Here is a 20,196-nt window from a genome sequence, read left to right on the forward strand (position 1 = left end):
TAAATCCAGCCTTACTAATTCTCCCCTGTGCCAGCATGGGGATATATCTGCGTACCAGCAGTCCTGGTGCAAATACTTCACGGTAAAATTTCCTGAGAGAAAATTTCTGTAGGGGATAGAATCTTACACAATATATTGACATTTTTATTCTGAAACATTTTTACTCTTTATTTGTGGTTATGTATCATGCAGGTATTTTTATTTAAAAAGTCAGATGCGTTGTTCGCCTTAAAGCAAAGCTTCAGAAGACCCTTGCCATCTTCAGGACCTTGTGCTGGACTGAACGAGCCAAAGACACAGGCAGTAACACGTGAGGAGATGGGCTGCTGCTGTTACTAGTGGCGCATGGTCCTTAGGGTGATGCACCCTGGCTCTTTTCCTCCCTGCCGAGGAGCAGGTCTGAGCCCCATGGAACAGTCAGGCACGTGCACTAGTGGGTGCACATGAAAGTGGCACTTTCCAGAAATTTATAGGAAACTAAGTGTGGGTAGATTTTCATGGGGACAGCAGAAGATGTCTCCCTAGAGTTTCTCCTTGCCAAATTTCAGGTTCCTTTCCACTGTAAGCAGGTGGTAAAGCTCTTCAAAAGAACAGATGGATGTATTTAACGTTAACAACTAATTTTCCACGGGCATGCTCTTGGAAACAAATGATCCCTATTTCCTGAGATGGAGAAAAAAAAATCCAGCCCATAGCAGACTACAAGTGTGGAAAATGTGAGGCTGAACACATCTGAGTTCGGTAAATGTAAAACAAATGAAAACGGCAGCTTACAGTGGAAATTGTTGAGCCACCAGGAGTGCAGCAAAATGGCCAACTCCATCTTCATAAAAGATGCAAAAAGCTGTATCCAACTACTTAATACCTCCAGGTCTTTTCATCTTACTCCATCTATGGACAGCCCAACAGAAATGACCTCGGAGCCACCAGCAGCTTTGTCATGTTGAGGTCACTGTCACCAGACTCAACCGTCTGGGCACTAGCATGTGGAGAAAAGGGGGAAGAAAAGTTTCTCTTACAAGAGCAAACTTCATTCGCCTTGTTAAACCCAGCAGAAAAAGACTGAGGGGGATATGACTGCTATCTTTACATGTGTCTGGGGAGGAAAACAGTCTGTTCAAGTGAAGTGTCAATTTTGGCACAGGAATAAGTTAGCATAAACTGTCTGTGAATTAATGTATTCTGAAAATTACATGAGGTTTTAAGTGTTGCGGGTTCTTTCTGAGCCTGGGGCATGTCTGTCGTGAGGATACAAAAGAAACAAATGTGTTTTCTATGGAGCTCAAGGCTCATAGGAACATCCAGCCAGCTTAGCCCCAGTGACAGCCATCAGTGGCCAGTCTCAGACACTGATTGCTTCAGTAGAATAATAGTAAAAATTTTTAAAGTGTAAATACCCACAGAAACAAATCCTGGTATTAAAAATGTCTTGAGATTACTAATTTGCTGACTGTTTTAAATAGGCTGAGGTTGTTTTAAGTCTCAGTGCACATGGGACTGCCAGGAGAGTGCACAAGGCAGGAGTCTCACTGGAGAAATGCAGCAAATTTCCTGATGATGTACAGCCATTGAGCAAATAAGTGGTTCCGATTTGCTGAGGGAAAAAATTGCCAAGCAACCAATAGGATCTCTGTCATTCTTTTTGCAAACTTTAGTGGAAAAATTGCCTGTCCCCTAAGGTATTTTGCCATATGGAAATAACTTGAGCTTCGGCTGCCTGGAAGGCAAATGCCGAGCTAGCGTTTTGTTATATTTCCCTCCCTGCCGTCATGCTGCCTAAAGCCACTCACTTTTCTGGGGCTGGGACTTGAGCTGGTTTGGCCTTCTTCTCCTGGCCCCAAATTGTGTTTACAATCGCAGTGTAGCTTTAGACCTTATTTTGCAGCATCAGACAGTCCAGCAGCAAGTGCCGAACCCCCTGACAGGCCCCTGGGGCTCTCCGCTACATGCCTTATCCTCCCAGCCTTTAGTCTACCAGATGTGCCGCTCTGCAGGGCCAAGGGAAATGGGCAAGTGAAAGGAAGTCTTCTGTGGTTTTCCACGGTTTCACTATCTTGCCTATTTTGGGAGTGACTGGTTCTTTTTTTCTTTCTTCTTTCTTTCTCGTGGATGCCTTGGCACGCATTCCTGCTGGCATAGGATGCTTCCTCAGAAAGCCTTTGTTTTTGTGCTGGTCTGGATTTATTTTCCCAGCGTGATGATTTTTCCTGGAACAGCTTCTGAGCACTGCTGAAGGTGCCTGGCAGACAGTCCTTCACGGTTGGGTTGTCCTGCCACACTCTGGTGCTGCTGATGCACCAAGACGTTTGCTTTTGGGTGAAGCTCTTCCTGTCCAGCAAGAATTAGCAATTAAGATTTCCAGAGGAGAAACTCCCACAGCATGTTTCCGTTCTGACTGAGGTGCTGTTTCCAAACTTGTGTAAGAGAAGGGCTGAAAATGGAAAATTTAGAGGGTGGTTTTAACCACCCTACAAAGCCTGCTGGTTTGAATCTCTTTTCTTCACATGCCTCTGTTACAGAAAAGGCTGTTGTGCACTGCTGGAACATCATTGGTGTTAAAATACTGAAAACTCTGACACCACAGGCTACAGAGAAATCAGCGGTTTCAATAACTCAAAGAATAAAGGGAGAAAATCAGTCTTTAGACAGGAATCAATGGACATGTCAAGGTAAAGGGCAAGTAGTAAAGAAGGCTGCCCCACTGTGCTCCTGAAGTCCAGGCCTGGACTCTGGCGGACACAGTGAGGGTTAGGACAGGTGACTGCAAACACTCAAACAAGCCAGACTCTAAAAATAATAATGAAACTGGGTATAAAGCAGAGGACTACCACCATGAATTTTCATGAGCCTTGACCTTCTTTTTAGGCTTTGCTCTCCAGCCTGAATAGACGGAAACATGATTTTTTTCACAGAAAAATGAAAAAAAAAAAAAAAAAAAAAAAATCATACAAACTCAGACCAAGGGTCCAGTTGACTTAATATCCTGTCTCCAACAGTGACCAGCAACAAGAATCTAGGAAGAGAAGCAGAACAGGTACCAATACTTTCCTGCTATGCTCTCCCAGGCTTCTGCAGTTCTACACCAGAAATTGTATTTAATAAGTGTTCACAGACCTTTTTTCTTCCATGGATTTATGGAATCGCTTCTGGTACTCATGTGAAAGCCTGACTACCAAAACACCCTGTGGGCTCTGCGGTTTAATTGTGATTTACACAAAACAGAACCTCCCTTTGCCTGGTGATTGCATTTGCTGCCCTCCAGTTTTCATAGGGTGTGAGGGGGTGGATGATTGCTGTCTGATGGGCACCTTCCCTGGAGCCCCACTGAGGTTGCATCATCTCCACCGATGGTCTCCTCTCCCAGCTGAGGTGTCCCGCTCTGTCCATCTGAACCCAGGAGCTCCATCCCATTGGCACAGCAGCTCAGTGAAGTCACTGGATACCACAGGCAGACTGCAAAGCTGCTTTGGTTGCTCATCCCAGGAGGACATCCTGGGTCATTTGGCCTTATCCTTGCCCCTGGACACTCTGGTCTGGACTCTTGCCCCCTCCTCTCCCACCCTGCTGTGCCCCTGCCCTCTGCCTGCTTTTCCGACAGCATCGCTGGGAAGTTGGGAAAAAGCCTGAAAAAATTGGAGCCGAAATGTGATGTGCTTGCAGTTAAAGAGTCTCTGCAAAATATTTACAGGCTATTTAAGCAGTTGGCAAGCACTTTGGGGACTAACTTATCAACAGGCTGTCTCCCAGCTCTTCTAGGAGGGAGGAAAATATAATTATCCTCATTTAACATTAGCAGAGGCTGGGACAAAGCGTGAGCGTGTGCCCAGACCGTAGCAGCGTTGTGGCAGTCTCCTCCTTTGAGCAGCCCAAGCCCTGACACCAGACCCTTCAGTCTCCCTGACTGCAGCATGTGGTCAAAATCACTAAAATACCTGGGTTTCAGGTGTAAGTATTATATAAAAAATACAAAACAAACCCCTAGATCCAAACAATGTGACAACCGTGATGTTGGATCTCAACTGGGATCCAAATTTTGCCACTTAATATTCCTACCTGTATAATACAGGGAATTTCAATGATGGACTCAAACACAGAGCTGGAATTGTCACCAAAACATATACCTGGGACCCACTCTAGGACACATGACTAAATAGCAGGCACTGGATTAAAATTATCCTCATTCATTAGTCTGGCATGCCTCATGGCAGTAACCAGAAAGTACTATAAAAATGGTGTTTCTAAGGGCAGGGTTTCCAAGCCTTCTCTCTCAAAGGAAGTAACATTTTTTAAAAAGCAGTTTGGAAAAAGTGTTGCCCGTGCTTCTATTCCAGCCTATAGGATGTTTTCTTTTTTGTGTAGTAACTGAACTTTCTAGTCTCAATGCTATAAAACGTTGGCAATGACAGTGCAAGTTGAAGCATCTTGTGAGTGTACTGCACGGGATGTCCTCTTAGAAAATCAATATTATACTTATATTGTCTTCAAAAGGAAACAGCCGAGGGTGGCATAAGTATGAGGATGCGCTAAATGTCCTCGTACTGTCCTGGTGAAGCACGAGGAACGCTGTCATCCCCAGCACCCACCCTGCCTCCGCCAGCGCAGCGTGCCCTGCCAGAGCTACTGCTGCAGGCAGGCGGCACCTCCCTTAGGCTCACAGACAGGTGGGCGAAGAAAAGCCTTGGTCTATTTTTGGTGCAGCAAACCCCTTAAAACCAAAAGGTAAGTGACTATAAGCCCTGGCTGTTTTTCTGCAGCCCAGAGTGGCTGGGAGCATGGGGTGCCTCAGCAGGAGATATTCGTCTCCCCAGAGCCAGGGGCACAGAGAAGCGACACTTTCCAGGGATAGCTTCTGGTCCATTCAGGTCAACTAATAATTTGGGTGAATATATTTTCTCTCTCTCTCTCTGCTGCAGCTTAGGGAGAGACCAGTATGGCTTCAGCATGCGTGACCCTTGTTTCCCTTTCCTGATGTGGCTTGCAGGTCTCACCCAAACATAAATGAATGAGCCAAGTCTTTCCACCCGCAGGCTGGATGGAGAGAAAAGCGGGGGGGAGGCTGCTCTATTTTTAGCTGCCTAAAACATGCAGACCTCATGGTGATGGGGGGCAGATAATTACATAAGAAGTCATACTAAGATTTGCTATTTAAGTCTATCCGGCCTCTTCCTTATCTCAAGTGCTGTACTAGCAGTTCCCTCTCTGAATGCCCATAATCAAAATATAACACATTTTCCTGGAACTCGTTACATGAAGTAATATCTTATTTAATGAGCAGCTCTTCTCCTTGTGCTGTTCTTCCTGGCTAATGCTTACAACTAGGTGCTGCTGCAGTGGCTATATTGGTATCACCAGATCTGCAGTAGCCCCACAAGCAAAACCATGGGGTCAACAAAAGAGGGTCATTTAACCACTGGGGAAGAGGTCTTGCTTTTGAGCTGACTGTCAAATATTGCGGTTATTGCCTCCACCCCAGTGCTGCCACCTCTATTGAGGGAAAGTGTTTTACACAGAAAACGCACCTGGGTCAGGGCAATCCCAAGCAAAACACAGGCTGGGTGGAGAATGGATTGAGAGCAGCCCTGAGGAGAAGGACTTGGGGATGTTGGTTGACAAGAAGCACAGCATGACCTGGCAATGCATGTTTGCAGCCCAGAAAGCCAACCGTGTCTTAGGCTGCATCCAAAGAAATGTGACCAGCAGGCCGAGAGAGGTGATTCTGCCCCTCTACTCTGCTGTGGCAAGACCCCACCTGGAGTACTGTGATCAGCTCTGGGGCCCCCAACATAAGAAGGACATGGACCTGTTGGAGGGAGTCCAGAGGAGAGCCACGAAGATGATCAGAGGGCTGGAGCACCTTGCCTGTGAGGACAGGCTGAAAGAATTGGGGTTGTTCAGCCTGGAGAAGAGAAGGCTCCAGAGAGACCTTATAGCAGCCTTCCAGTACCTAAAGGTGGCCTACAAGAAAGCCAGGGAGGGACTTTTTACAAGGACATGTAGTGATAGGAGGAGGGGTAACAGTTTTAAACTGAGAGAGGGTAGATTTAGATTAGTTTTAAGGAAGACATTCTTCACTACGAGGGTGGTGAGGCACTGGAGCAGGTTGCCCGGAGAGGTTGTGGATGCCCCATCCCTGGAAGTGTTCCCGGCCAGGTTGGATGGGGCTTTGAGCAACCTGGCGGAAGGTGTCCCTGCCCATGGCAGGGGGGTTGGAACTAGAGATCTTTAAGGTCCCTTTCAACCCCAAACATTCTATGATTCTGTGATGATTCTATGAAAAAAACCTTTCCATCAATAACTTCAGCTTCTGTAGCCAATACATCCTGAGTGCTTTCATGCTGCTATGACCCAAAACACACCCACCTATGCATCACCTGACTGTCTGCAAAGGCTGCCTGGGGCAGGCAGGCAGGACCTTAGGCTTAGTCTCTTCCCTTCCACAACAACAGTATTTCCGGGTTTTTTTTAAATTCCTTATGATTGATTTAGGGATTTTGTATAATGCCTGAAACCCTGGCTATGTCCCATTGAGTCCATCTCTACACAAAGTGCGTCATGGGTGTCTCCACACCTACTTCATGGGGGTTTTTTGCCAGTAAAAACACCTTTTCGCAGTTCCACTAGCAGCAAAAGAGGGAAGCAGTGAAAGCAAGAAGGCTGTTTCATAGATAAAGGACAGGGGAAGCTGTAAGGCCCTTTAGTGGGATTATCCGGGGAAAAGCCATGTTACCACAATTTGAAGCAGTGATATCTTTTAAAATTATAACCTTTTATTCCCATGCTGCTCTAAAGCACTCGGAGGAAACAGGCACATTAAAAACGAGGCAGTGGCCTGCAGATCCTGGGAATGTTCTGTGCCACATGCCACAGGGGTGCTCTTGGATTTCAGGTGACGCAGAGGCTATATCCAGCTCCTGGGCACCAGGGTGAATGGAAACACTTCTCACCGCATTAATAACGAAGGGCTAGACTCCAGCCATCTAAATGCAAGCAATTGGTTGGTAGTTTGGGGAGAAACCAGAAACGCTCGCTGCAAAGGGTTCTGTTGTATTGCACATGAACCTCGATAGATTTTTTAAAAAGCAGACGAAAGGTCTCTCTATTTTTATATAGCAGAGTGGAAGTGTTAGGTATCTGTGGCAATATTTAGTCTGAAGGAAAGTGAAATTGAATCTGAATGACATAACAAGATAGTGCCTGGCAAAGCCCAGTCCAGAGGAAAAGCAGCAGGGATCATTGCCTTCTAAAATTTATTTTTAAAGATGAGTATGCAACAGAACTGAAAGCTATGGTATAGCTAAAAGCTATTGTATAGTGGAGACACACTGTTTTGGGGGGAGAAACAGAGGTGTTGACATTTTAAAGCATGAAATGCACGGACCAAGAAGTGAGCTGGTGTGAGCTGAAACTTGGAAGAAGTTGCACAGAAGAGAGCAGCCAGTGGGAATATGGTAGTGAAGAAGGAAGTGCAGAATAAAGGGAGGCAGGATGAAAACTGCCTAAAAGTGGCACAGCAGGGTAACTTGGAAAATAATTCACAGTGGGTTTCAGCCCTTGAGCCTTTCTTTCAGATGCTCTTCTGCTACAGCTCTGTCACCGTGGCAGGTGTCTCAAGTTAATGTCAGGCAGCACCAGAGTGCTCCCCCTTACAAATTGAGGCTGAGGGGGGGAAATGACTCCTGCAAAGAAAGAGTTTGAAGAAACATCTGAGTCAGGTTATGCTTCTTTTTATTCTTCAGAGTTCCTACAAGAAATAAATAATGGAATATTTCAGTGTGAACAAAGTAAGATGTGACAAGTGAGAAATCCTTCAAATATGCTGCAAAGAAAGATTCAAAAGAACAGGCAAATTTGAGGGGACAGATAATGTGATTGCAGGCAGCATCCCTTCAGCAGGCAGGGCTCTAAGGATGTGTCTGCCAGGGTGGCCTTTGAATGCTGTGCATATATATATATATATATGCTCAAGTGATGCAATGAGGGAGAATTTGTTGGAGGGACTGATTTCTCCCTGGTGCTCTACCTGGCAGAGCAGCATGCTGTGGATCATTTTACCACAGCCTGGTGGTCGTCACAGCCCTGCTGGCCCTGGCATCCCCTCTGCGACAGCCCAATGCAGGCAGCAAAGGGAGCTTAGGGGCGCGGGAGCTTCTGCTGTTTGCCCGCTTACACAGGCTCTGGTTTGTGCTGTGCCTCATGCCTTCCTCCTCCCGGCATACATTTATCTCCCTGAGGCCCAGCAAAAATGGTACTAAGAGGTTGCCGGGCTATTCTCCCAGGAGCAAATCTTTGGTACGCATCTGTAGTCGAGGCCCTTTTCTGTTGTACAAGAGGTATCTATGGGGTTTCTCAGCTGCTTTTATGAGTGTAGGAAATATTGCAGAGGTGTAGTACTTTTTTCAATCTTAGATGCTCATAAGCCATAACTATGATGCCTGGGAAAAGTCCCTAGCACTGTTTCCCTGTCTGTTCTGCAGCCCTTGGTACTTTGTTACACCTGGACATTATTTATTTACATCAGGATTGAAAAATACTTTGTGTTTGCTACCAGGTGAAAATAAGATACTGTCAATTACTGGAGCTGCAGCTGAGTTGAATTTCTTCTGCAGAATCACAGCTGATGATAACTTTTGCTGCAGCCAGCAAGAAGTACAGAACTGGCTTCTAACAACTTTGTTGCTACAAAGCAGCTTGGGAGAAAATTATCATGAAAATTGTTAAATCCTATAAACAAAGAAAAATACCTGTTTTTCTGCTGTGGTTTTGAAAGCTTGCCTTTGAAATACTAATAATAACATAGGAAGCCACTAATAGGTCAGTAACTGTCAGATGTACAGGCAAATTAAGCTTTTAATCAAGATGCTCCTTGGTTGCCGTGCTCTGCATCCCAGGAATTGATGTACTTTGCCAAGGCTGTCTTGCCACTTACAGTGCCGTGACCATATTATGGCTGGTGTTAATATGTGGTTGCAGTCATACCAATGGGAAGCATGCTGGCAGTAATGAGGAAGAGACAACGGGCAGATGAAGGTGATAGACAAAATTTATAAAAAGACAGAAAGGATACTCTGCCACTCTATTTGTCTGCTATCAAGAGCCGATTCCTCAGTGCAGTAAAAAAATTCCAGTCTCATCAATATTCGCGGCCACCCATCATGGTGCTAGAAGATAATGGACGAGATAGCAGCAGGAGTTGCTATTAAAGCAGCAGGTGTAGAAAATGTAACTATTAATAATAGTTACTCATTTTTCCACTAATTGCTTTCAGAGTCTTTTCTGGGAGAGACTGCACCTCACCATTAGTTGTGTTCAGAGATACAAGGGAGTTTATCAAGAGAAGAGCTATGTGCTAATTGAAGAGCAATCAGTCTTCTAAACCCAGATATTTTTGAAGTGGTGCTTGTCACTCTATTTCTAGTTTCATGTGCTCTGACCTGCAGGAGAACTGATAGTAGTTGTGCACCCTAAATACAAAGTGACCACAAGCAAGAAAAAGTTGAAATCAAATTGCTGGTTCTGTGCTGTGCTCCTTCAGAATAAATCCTTTTTTTTATACATATATAAGTTGTTATTCAAGCACACTGCCCAAAAGAGAAGCAATGTTTCCATCGGGATTACCAGACCCCCCTTCTTTTCCATTTTTAACTACTAAAAATGGAAACATCGCTCCAAGAGTGTCTCAGGATCCCATCTGTTACCTAAAGCTGAGAGATGGAGAAACTGGAGGTCAAAGTTTGAGTTCAGCTTCCTGTGAGAAAGCAGAGCCGAGATTCCTGAAACATGTTAAAGCTTTGCTTTATATGGATTGTTTGTCTCCCAGTTCTCATGAAATACTTCTAAAGGAAGTATTTACGTCTTAAAAGCATTCTTCCTTGGTTTCCATGCTTTCTCACCAAAGGTAAGAAAGTCAATTGCATCCACAGCTTGGCAGTTCTCCCTTTTTTCATTTTTTCCTTTTGCTGTTTTCCGACGTTTTCCTAAACATAGCCAAATTTTGAAAAGCTGCAGCATAACAAAGCAAAGTGATGGAAAAGGATCTCTGGGCCACGTAGCAGAGTGAAGGGGGCGAGCCGCAGGAAAGAACGCAACAGAAAATCCACCCTTTTCTGCTTTGATGGAAAACAAACAGCTGAAAATTCTCTTCAGAATAGAGTTTCCTGCATTCAATTTTTTGTGCAAAAATGGAATAAAAGAAAAAAAGAAAAATAAATTCTGTGGCCAGCTCTGGTCCTGGTCCATGAAATCTCAGCCCCCTTAGGGTTGATCAAGGAAGAGCAAATTGAGAGGCAATCTTAAAATGCTGCTGGCCTTGCATGATTCGAGCAGCTGAACTAAGCTGCCTGGTTACATTTTTGCAATATATTAAATACAGCATTCAATACTCAATGGCTATTTGCCTAATGGAAAAGAAAATGGAGAACACATGGGCCAGATTAATAGGGAAAAAATTGGACTGTTTTTTTCTTTTTCTTCTACTGGCTTGGTTCCACCTACTTTGATGGAGTTATTAATGATTTATGTTGCCATTCAACATATATAGCTAGCAGAGTAGGACTAAGGTAAAAGAACAACAGGCATTTCAAGTGAACAGGATGGTTTGGGGCTGGGAGGAGAGCTTAAAAAAATAGTAGAGGGGAATGCATTAACTACAATTGTGCCTAAAGTTCGCTTTTTCTCTACAATAAGAAAGAAATGAGCAGGTACAGCATCCTCTTCTCCCTCCTCTGCTATCTGGGAGGGGAGACCCTGGAGCCTCTCCTCTTTGGAGAAGGGCTCCAGGGCACCTGGCTGCCAAGGAGGAGCTGTACATTGCAGGGAAGGGAGCTCTGGAGGGAGGCATTTCTTTCATTTAAACGGCAAAAGAAGAAAAGCTACACCGAACCTTTCAGTTTTGATTTGCTCAGCTATGAAAAAAGACAGAGCTTGACTCATGGGTTGTTAATTGCCATTGATGGGTAAACAAGAAAGAACACAATCTGGCTGAGTTATTTGTAATTTATTTTTTTTTTCCTCCAGTTCACTTGATCTGGAAATAAGTGAGACACAATAAATAGAAAGCCATGAGGTTACCATTCACAGAGTTGCTTTTCCTAGTAGAACCATGCTTTAAATCAGCAGGACTGTCAACCCCCTGACACGGCCAGGCTGTAAATACTCACTTGTCGCTTCACTTGGGGTGCAGGGGAGTGGTGAGAAAGGAATGACCAAAAGCTTTCCCAGAAATGCGCTGCCCCGAGGATTCGTTTGTTAAATAGAGGCTGTGCCAATGCATTGCTCTGCCAGCCTTGTACCTCTATTGAAATGTCTCCGTTGATTTATTCTCAGCATCTGCATTCCCACATATGAATTCTCTATCTTTTCTTTGTTTGCTTTCAAGATCTATAGACCTAGCCTGAATTTTACAGGATGCTGTGTGCAATGGTGCAAGGCAAAGACAAATTTGCTCTCTCCCCTTTTCAGCTAGTCTCACAGCAATTCTCTTATGCTTTAAAAACATGTTGGTGTTTTGGGTTGTGGTTTGGGGTTTGGGGTTTTTTTTTGGTTTGGGGTTTTTGGGTTTTTGTTTGTTTGTTTTTGTTTGTTTTTTTTTTTTTAAAGTTTGTAAAGCTGTATCCACTGTCTGTAACTCTGCAGGAATTAGTCTGGATACGGCCTTTTGCGATGCATGTGACTGGTCCTGTTTGTTTGGGCTGGTGTCTGAGGATTAAGAGATTTGGGAAAACTCATTTGCTCTTTCATTCTTTCGTGACCCTCTCAGTTGCTTTGGCTGGTTTTCTGCCTGCCCAAAGGGAGGGATGGAAACAAAGATGTGCAACTCTTTACACTGTGCTCCTCAAAGCCAGCAAAACCTTCCACTAGTCGCTTGGCAGGAACCAGCAGGGCTCCTGTATGATGGGCTTGCACCCTATCTGGCTTTTTCCTAGCTGCGCTTTTGAACCTCTTATTGTAATATTGATGTTGAGTGCTTCACATCAGCTGAAAAGTCTGACTCCAAATATTTTTCTACTGTGCTATTGTTCAGCTGCTAAATGGGCTCTGTTATTTGGCAGCTGTAGGAAATACAGTTGTATACCTGCTGCTAAATAGGAAACCTCTTCTCCAGAGTATACCTCTTCTTGTAGTATACCTTCTCCATAGTATACGTGCTGCTAAATAGGAAACAGAGTTGTATACTTGCTGCTGAATAGAAAACACAGTTGTATACCTGCTGCTAAAAGTGGTCACTGTTAAATTCATTATAGCTGCTGCTTCAAACTAGTAAAAAGAGAAGTTTGTATTCTTAGGCTCATTATACACCCACAGTCAGAAGTCCATGTCTTCTACTGAAGATCAGTAGAAACTACTTCTTGCACCTCCAGTAGTTTTTATTATCAGATGCTGTTATGGGTTTACAGCAAACATAGTCAACTTGGAAGTTGCATGTTACTGTATCTAAGGCTGTGATTTGATTTTTATGCAAGTAAACCTCCTTGCACAAACATCCTCTAGAAGAATTGGTTACCAGGTTGCTGGGAAGTGGCAAAGCCTGTAATCAGTGGGGTTTGGTGCTTTGTCACCAGATGTGAATTCCTGGAGGTTCCATCTCCTTCCCCGCTGACCTGATGGCAGCGAAGTGATTTGCGCAGCTATTCTTCGTGGACGTAGCTGTGGAAAAACGAGCCCTTGAGCATAAACTGCAGCTTCGCCCACTGGCGCTCTCCCTCCAGGGCCACCCGTGGGAGGGGAGGCCTCTCGGGTACCCGTTGAAGAAGTCTGCTCGACTGTGATTTGGGAAAACACTAGGTGTCATCAGTGAGGTTTCTTTGTCCAGCAGTAACACCTGCATTTGACAACCCACAGCAATGCCGTTAGTGGAATAGCTGCCCAGGATCTTGATGCTTTTTTTATAGGAAAGCCGGGAAGATTCTCTGAAATCCCTGTCCCAGACAAATCTAGCAAAGAGTTCAGGTTGTCCAGTAAAAACCATGTCAGGATTAGGTTTGTTTTTCAAGTGCATAGAAGGCTATTTTTTAAAGCCTACTTTTATGAAGAATAAAAACATTATTAAAATACCAAGTGAAATAGAATTTTTCCTTTATTTGTTTTTTAGTTATCAGTTAGATCTTATTGAGGATTTTGTTTTCCTTTTCTCCCTGTTGCTCTTTCTCATCTCTGCACAAATCTCTCCCTGTTGCAGTACTGTGTCCCTAAAATAAAATGGGAATTAGTTTGTTGTTCAGAGAGGCTACTTTCTGTAGTTGAGAAGTGAACAGCAGTGTACCTGCACAGGTCAGCCTCCTGGTCTGAGAACTTTCTGTCCCCAAAGAGGGCAGGGAACTCACTAAAAAACTGATTTTAAAAAACCCAGCCAACCAAACCATAAAAATTACAAGGAGAACAGAGGCAAATGCAAGGAGCTGAAGCTGCCCAAAAAAACGTTCAAAGAGGTTAAAACTCCTCAGGCAGGAAAAAAAAAAACCCTCCTTTTGCCTCTGCTCCAACTCCACTGGTCAGAGTGGAAGCTAAAATCTAATCTAGCATCTATGAAACTAAAGCAGACTCTCTTCACAGAGTCTGAAAAGTAAATGTATGGCCTAGTCCAATTCCCCTTAGCTGACTGGTGCAAATCTTGGATTAGACAGTAAGAATACACTTAAGTCATGAAGAAACAAGAAGCCATTCAGGAAATTGAAGCACATGAGGAATTAGCTGTAAGCAGAGAAGATGGAAGCATCTGTGGAAGAGAATGCTGCCGTAAATAGAAATTGGCAAAATAAAGCTTGGAGAGTTGCAAATGATAAAATAGCTTTGTATTATAGTTAAGCAGAGATGCAGGTTTTGAGTTGACCCTGTTAGGAAAAGGACCACCATGTACAAGAGTGCTAGCTGATGTGATCCTGTGTCATGCTCTGCAGTTAGCATCCAGTTTCTGTAGCTACTTCTTAACTAAAATGGCTTCCAAACAGCAGGTTTTCCTCCCCATCTGACGAAGAAATAGATTTTTCTCCATAGTCTGCTTCACTTCCCCAGCCTGAATGACCCTAGGTGGTAATTTTCAGCCATGAGTGCTGCTGAGCACTGGCTGCGCTTCACAAAGCCAGAGGGAAGGTGGGTAATCTGGTTCTTAAGATGACTGCAACTCAACACCGAGTAAATTTTGGGAGAAGGTCAGTGCTTCTGGAGAAGGAGGGATTGGAAAAAATCATGCTTTGCTGTTTACACTTTGTCTTCTGTTGTAGAGCTGGCCATTTTTTTCAGTTCTTTGCCTATATCTCTGCCTCTCAAAATAGTCCTTAACTAACAATGTGCCTTACAAATCACTTTTAAAACAACAGATCCACAAAAACTATTGTGGCCTATGGGATGCATTAACTCAGCTTTTTCTCAGCTGCTTTTTTCTCCTTTAACTTTAGCTGGAATAAACTTTTTTTATTTCTATTGCTCTGAACTCTCTATCTACAGGGATGACAGAGTTGCCTCTCACTTAGGTGCCCCAGCTGGAGAGCAATAGGCAGTGGAGTGAATCCAACAAATTCACCTACAAACCCCATGATGTCTTCTCCTCCACCCCCACATTCAGCACAAAAGTAAGAGGCTTTGTTTCTCTGATTCTCATCTGCTCCCCCATCTTCAGCCTGTTTCCCTTTCCCCTCCCATGTTGCTTCCATCCTTGTGAAACTGCTTCTCCTAGCTTTTAAAAGCAAAAAAAGAAAAAAGCTAAAAGCCCTATGGCATGATCATCCTCTTTTCTCGCTGTTTTTCTAGTAAGCAATCCCTGCTTCTAAAGTAGGAAGTGTTCGTGTTCAATCCTTGCTGTCATTCCTCTGCTCCTGCTGAGATAGGCCTGGGGTTGTTCCTTTAGGTGTAGCTATACTCATTTGCAGAGGGAAGAAAGCAGTTAGCTACCTTTAAAGGTGCTCAAGATCCGTTTTCGAGGAACACCCATGGGAAAAGGGAGGATTTTCTTCAATCCTTTTTTCACCAGACCCTGGGGCTGGTGGTGAGACCTTGGGAAGAGACCATTGTCCTTTGGAAGAGGGCTCATAACTTAATATCAGCAGAGTAACTCTACCCAGCCCCCTTCATGTCTTAAGTACTTTTTTCCTTGCTTTTACTGTAAGCCTCAGGGAATTTATGGACATATATGTACACAGCCTAAACATACACTTGAGTGGAATTGAAAGATGAGGGCGAGCAAAGAGATAGAGTAAACATTCAGAGCCTAGGGGATGTTTTTTAAAGCACCAAGGGTCTACAACTATCTTTCCATTAAATCCCTTTCATCACTTGGATAGGCTATTATTAGAATAAAGTTACACAAAGTCTTCTGTGTTCGTTACATAAAGGCCGCCAATAAATCTTGTTTGGTTCCTTACTGCCCAATGCCATTTCTCAGTAGAGCAATTTCATTATTTCCCTGGTGGTTGTTGACTAGGTCTCTGGCAGTCTGAAGTGGGAGTAAAATGCTGCCCTTCTGCTGTGGGATCATTTGGCATTCACTGTGGGGATGTGTCCAAATGAACGTGCAAGCAGCAAATGGAGACTCACACCCCCTGCCTATGCATGAGCTTAGATCAAGAAGCAAAACTACTCCCAGTTTGTATATAAATAGAATTGTATATAAAATCCCAACACTGTTAGCTTACACAAATTGTGTATGCCAATCATTCTAAAAATTCTTTCCGAGCAAGCAAATCCTCCATAAATCTAAGAGATAATGAAATACAACATCTTGCAGTCACTTTACACCTTTGGTGACCTCATCAAAGCATGCCAGTGCTTTGCCAAAATCCATGACTCTGTTTGCAAACTTTAGCTGTTCCAGGAAGTTTGTGCACCTGATGCAATGTTACTTTTATTAAAACTCCTGCTTGTTTTAGTTCCTCCTTTTAATTTAGCTAGGGTCAAGCCAGGTTTCTAGCCACTGGAATAAAGCTGAAAGAATGACTTCTACTGGATTGATACATCTCATATCTTGTCCTTAGCTAGAGAATTCGATACTTCCCAAAGATATGGGGAAGAGGGAAAAGCCATAAACTAATAATTTATTCATGATTATTTTAAGTGTTTCACAAATTAAAGATTATGTTCAATATCACAAATTTTAAGACAAAGTGAAAAAGTAAAATTATTCAAGGCCATTCCCCTCTGAAAATATATGTCCACCAAACCCGATTAATGCATATAAAGGTCAAGTGTGTATTATCAGTCCTGATAACAGATACAATAGGTTCTAGTTTTATCCATGCCTGCAGTTTGAATGATATCAAAGCACCTCACAAGGTATTTGTCTACTGGCAGTAGATACCAACCCTTCGTCAGTCTCAACACATGAAGGGAGATGTTTAAGAGAGCGAAACGCTCCCTAAGGCTGAAGGGAACAAGTCACGGTTCACCAGCCACATCTAGCCATGAAGAGGTTGGCCAGCAACCACCAAAGTCGCAGGCTGAAACAAACAGCTGAAACTGTTTTCCAGGTTCAGTAGTTTTTCTTTCTGATAAAGAATAAGGAGGTAGCAGTAAGTTTGATGGACCAGGCTGCTCTGAGTTGGAGAAAACTGAAGATGTTTCAGAAACTACACTTAAGTCAGGAATTTTGTCTGGGGGTGAGAAGGGGATCTACCTGTATTCAAGCAGATGGAGAACTTGCAATGCATTTTCTTTAAATTTGGTTTCTCCTACAGCAAGCCAACTTGTGTTACGCAGCCTTGTTCACCGCTTTCCTATTCTGCTCATACCACACAGTCTTTTGCAAATAGACCAAACGCCATCCAGAAAAATCAGTGAGGTTGTCTTGTCCCAGCTGCTCTGAAGTTTGCTCCAGGATTTGAGTCCTCTGATGGCTGCAAGGCTGCCAACGTCCAGTGTTAATTTATTCCACCCTCTCTCTGGTTTAAGAATACCCCACCTAGTTATTTATCATCAAAAAGAAGAAAACAGATTTTTTGCATTAGCACAGCCAATGGGATATGTAATACTTTCTGTTTCAAAACTTAGCCTGAGTAACTCTGCATGAAGCCCTCCTGCAAAGCCCCATATGTCCCTTCTCAACGCTGTTACAAAGACTCGTGCATTTCTTTGAAATTTCCCATTTGGGAGTTTCTTACCAGCTTTCCAATTTTTTTTGTAGATATCCCCATTTCTTGCAGTTTGTTTAATAGCTCCCCAAACAGTCCTAGATCTGATGCTTTCCCGAAGCACAGGGAGATAAAATCTACTTTATTTCTGTAGTCTAGCAAAGGGACTCTTCTATCCAGGACAGCTATGGAGTGAGTCCTACAGCACCTGTTTTTAGCCAATATGCTTCCTTCTGTCCCATCTTTCACTTACATCTGTGTCTACCTCCATCATATGAAAAGCTTCTTTATCGTCCTGCGTATTTCTGGGCTTGCAATAATTATATATGGCTGTTAAGCTCGCTTTTTTTCCCCACACATTTGCTCTTGAGCCAGACCTCGCTAACACGATATCAAGCGACTGATTACAATCCCTGCCTACTAGAGATGCCCACAATTTTGGTAGTCACAGTTTGGCCTGCCCACCTTGCCCAAGGCTGCTTCAGCCCCAGTAGTAGCTGGCTCTGGTGATGAGAGCTGGCCCCGGCGATGCGGGGACCTGCCTCAGCCCCTGGATCAGTGGTGCACACATGCAGGGATTAAGGCATTCCTGACACACCTGATTTCCTAGGAAATCACTCCTCAGGTTAGCCAGAACAGGAAAGTTGTGCAGACGGACTGCCCAAATCCTTGAGGAGACATCAACAAGGCAGGGTGGGGGAAGTTATGCAGAAGTCTGGCTAGACAGACCCAAAAGAAGAAAAAACATAAGCCCACACCCTCCGTCTGGTGATCCTGATGACTGAACACGTTTATTTGCCAGAAAGAAAGCTTCTCTCCTCCTTACAAGGAGCTGTGTACATTCATCCCTGTCTTTGTGGTCCTCTTAAGAGCTTCCACTTCCAGTGACAGGAATGAAAGGCTGGTTGAAATTCGTCACTGGAATGAAATGCGAGTTTCCTGCCATCGCTCATCCTTTACCTCTTCCTTTCTCGCTGACTAGATAAGGAGGTGGTTCACTCCAGAAGAGTTTGTTTGCTTTATGAGGCATTTCAAGCAGAGCGCCCGAGGCTGTAAGGTTAATGCTGTGGGACGGGGCGTATTGTTCTCGGCAGTCAAGTTCTGATTTGTGCAAGAAGGAAAAAAGTTTCTCATGCCATTTTCCCTCTTGTAAATAGAGCTGGTGAGAAGCATTTTTTTAAAAAAAGTTTTGGTGAGACATGGAAAATCTGCTCTGTTCTCTCTGTTTGCAGTCGGCTCCTCTCATCTTCTTTTTCTTCTAAGAGCAGCTATTTTGAAATAAGCCTGATTAGCCTGCTCGTTACACATATTTTGGCTTATAGCATTTTAAAGTATTTTACAATATGTATGTGCTGCATACACGATGTGTTATTTTCTTAAATCTATCGTCAATTTTTTTTTTCCTTATGCCCTTCCGGTCAGCTAAACAGAGATAACTGAATCTGGATGTAAATTTTATGGGTGGAGAGGGAAGGAAAAGAGGAGGTGGAGGGGGAAGGAGCCAAAAATTGTTTTGCAAAAAGCCTCTGGGCTGGAGCCATGCTTTTGTTTGAAAACATAGATATATACCAACTGACTGCTAGTGTTAAAAATAACATAATGGTGATAATCTATGAGAAGGCCTGGCCTAAGTTATAGGTCATGTAGCTATTAATTAAAAGTTCCTATGGCTCCCAAGTGCCCTTTGCAACATGTTTGGTTCACGTTGTCTCAGTCCACACGGTTCGTGGGATGAGGGAAACCAACCCATAGAGGCTAATCTGGAAATTCTTGTATGTGCCTCTGTCTCCCCAGAAAATTGTCATTAATCCACTGGCTATTCCACAGAGAAACAGGAATTGAGGTTAGGTGAGCGTTGCTGCTTTGCTAGAGCAGGCTAGGGTGGGAATGGGAGAGCAACCTGCCCTGGGGAAGGCCAGGCTCCACACTTAGGGTCTGGGTCATGCCCCACGGAGGGAAGGTTTTCAAGGAGATTTTTCCCTGCTAGGCTAGGAGTGGTGGAAACCCAGCCCACAAAAGCCACTTGTGCTCGTGCTTCCCTGGATCATTCAGACACTGCAACGATGAATGCGGTAAGGCTTGCAAGTTGCTCGGCTACGACGGTGTTGCAAGCTATGTGAGGTAATACAGAAATATTTCATTCATTTCCAGGGACCAGCTCGCTGGCTGTTTTCCAGCAGCACTGTAAACTTGTAAAACTGATGGATCAGTTTCCCAAGGGTCTTACCAAGACTTCTGACTTCTCAGCAACTGGAACAGCCTTGTAAACTATTCAGACCATGCAAGATGCTTAAAATAAGCTTACAATTAGTGTTCCCTAGGGTTTTGTGCTGGGCTTCTTTTCCCAAAGACTCTATTCTGTCATATTTAACACAGGAGAATTGGATGCCACTCTCTTGGGGCTTATCTCTGTCAACAAGAAGAGGGCATTTGGAATGAAATAAGTGCTACTGCTCCCTTCTTCAAAGGCAAAAAACACTGCAATGAGTGTAAGTTGTATCTCGCATTGGTTTGATACATCCCAGCCTTTGGGATGACTTGGATCAGGTTCCAGTGAGGCTTAGCATAATAGCATAAATATGTGTATAATTGAGTTTCAAACATAGTTTCGCACACAAATTAAACTCTACAAAACACTGTTAATTTGACTTTTGTCATTTAAAATCTGAACTGGTGGGTGCCCCTCAGCTGTTTTGCTTTGCTATCCCTGTCCTTCTGTTTCATTCAGGCAACCGGTTCCTGAGTGAAGCAGTCTTCTGTTTGCTAACGTGCAGAGCACAGAGCAGGTACATCATCATTACACAAGGGATACAGGATTAATTTATTTTTTTTAAAAGTTGTCTTTAGAGCAATTCTGGTTTTGAAAGTTGAAATGATATTTAGACATATAATAGTAATATGTATATAACATAATGCTATACTGATAACTTTTTTTTTTTTTTTTTTTTACCAAAAAGGAAAAAAAAAACCCCACCATTGCCCATGCATGCTTCTGGATGATAAAAGCTGTGCCCTTCCCCTTCAGTTTCAGGCAAATAAAAATAAAATGGGAGCAGAAGAACCACTTTGTTCCCCAGCCCTGCCCCCCGGGTATATAAATAGCAGGCGTCCCTGCACCCGGGTGGCTGCTGGAGTGCCTCTC

The 20,196-nt window shown here is 43.7% G+C and overlaps 1 long non-coding RNA gene across 3 annotated transcripts; it reads left to right on the plus strand.

The window, feature by feature from the left end:
- Positions 1–18,088: 18,088 nt before the first annotated feature.
- On the plus strand, positions 18,089–19,841 carry LOC126044976 (uncharacterized). 3 transcript variants are annotated; one of them, XR_007507864.1, is made up of 3 exons: positions 18,089–18,216; positions 19,042–19,543; positions 19,783–19,841. It is a non-coding gene; the product is annotated as an uncharacterized LOC126044976 (long non-coding RNA). The 3 variants fall into 3 exon arrangements; XR_007507865.1 differs by having other exon boundaries at positions 19,042–19,126; positions 19,206–19,841; XR_007507862.1 differs by having other exon boundaries at positions 19,042–19,841.
- Positions 19,842–20,196: the final 355 nt, after the last annotated feature.

Source organism: Accipiter gentilis, chromosome 12, assembly GCF_929443795.1.
Source record: "Accipiter gentilis chromosome 12, bAccGen1.1, whole genome shotgun sequence".
Classification (NCBI taxonomy): domain Eukaryota; kingdom Metazoa; phylum Chordata; class Aves; order Accipitriformes; family Accipitridae; genus Astur; species Astur gentilis.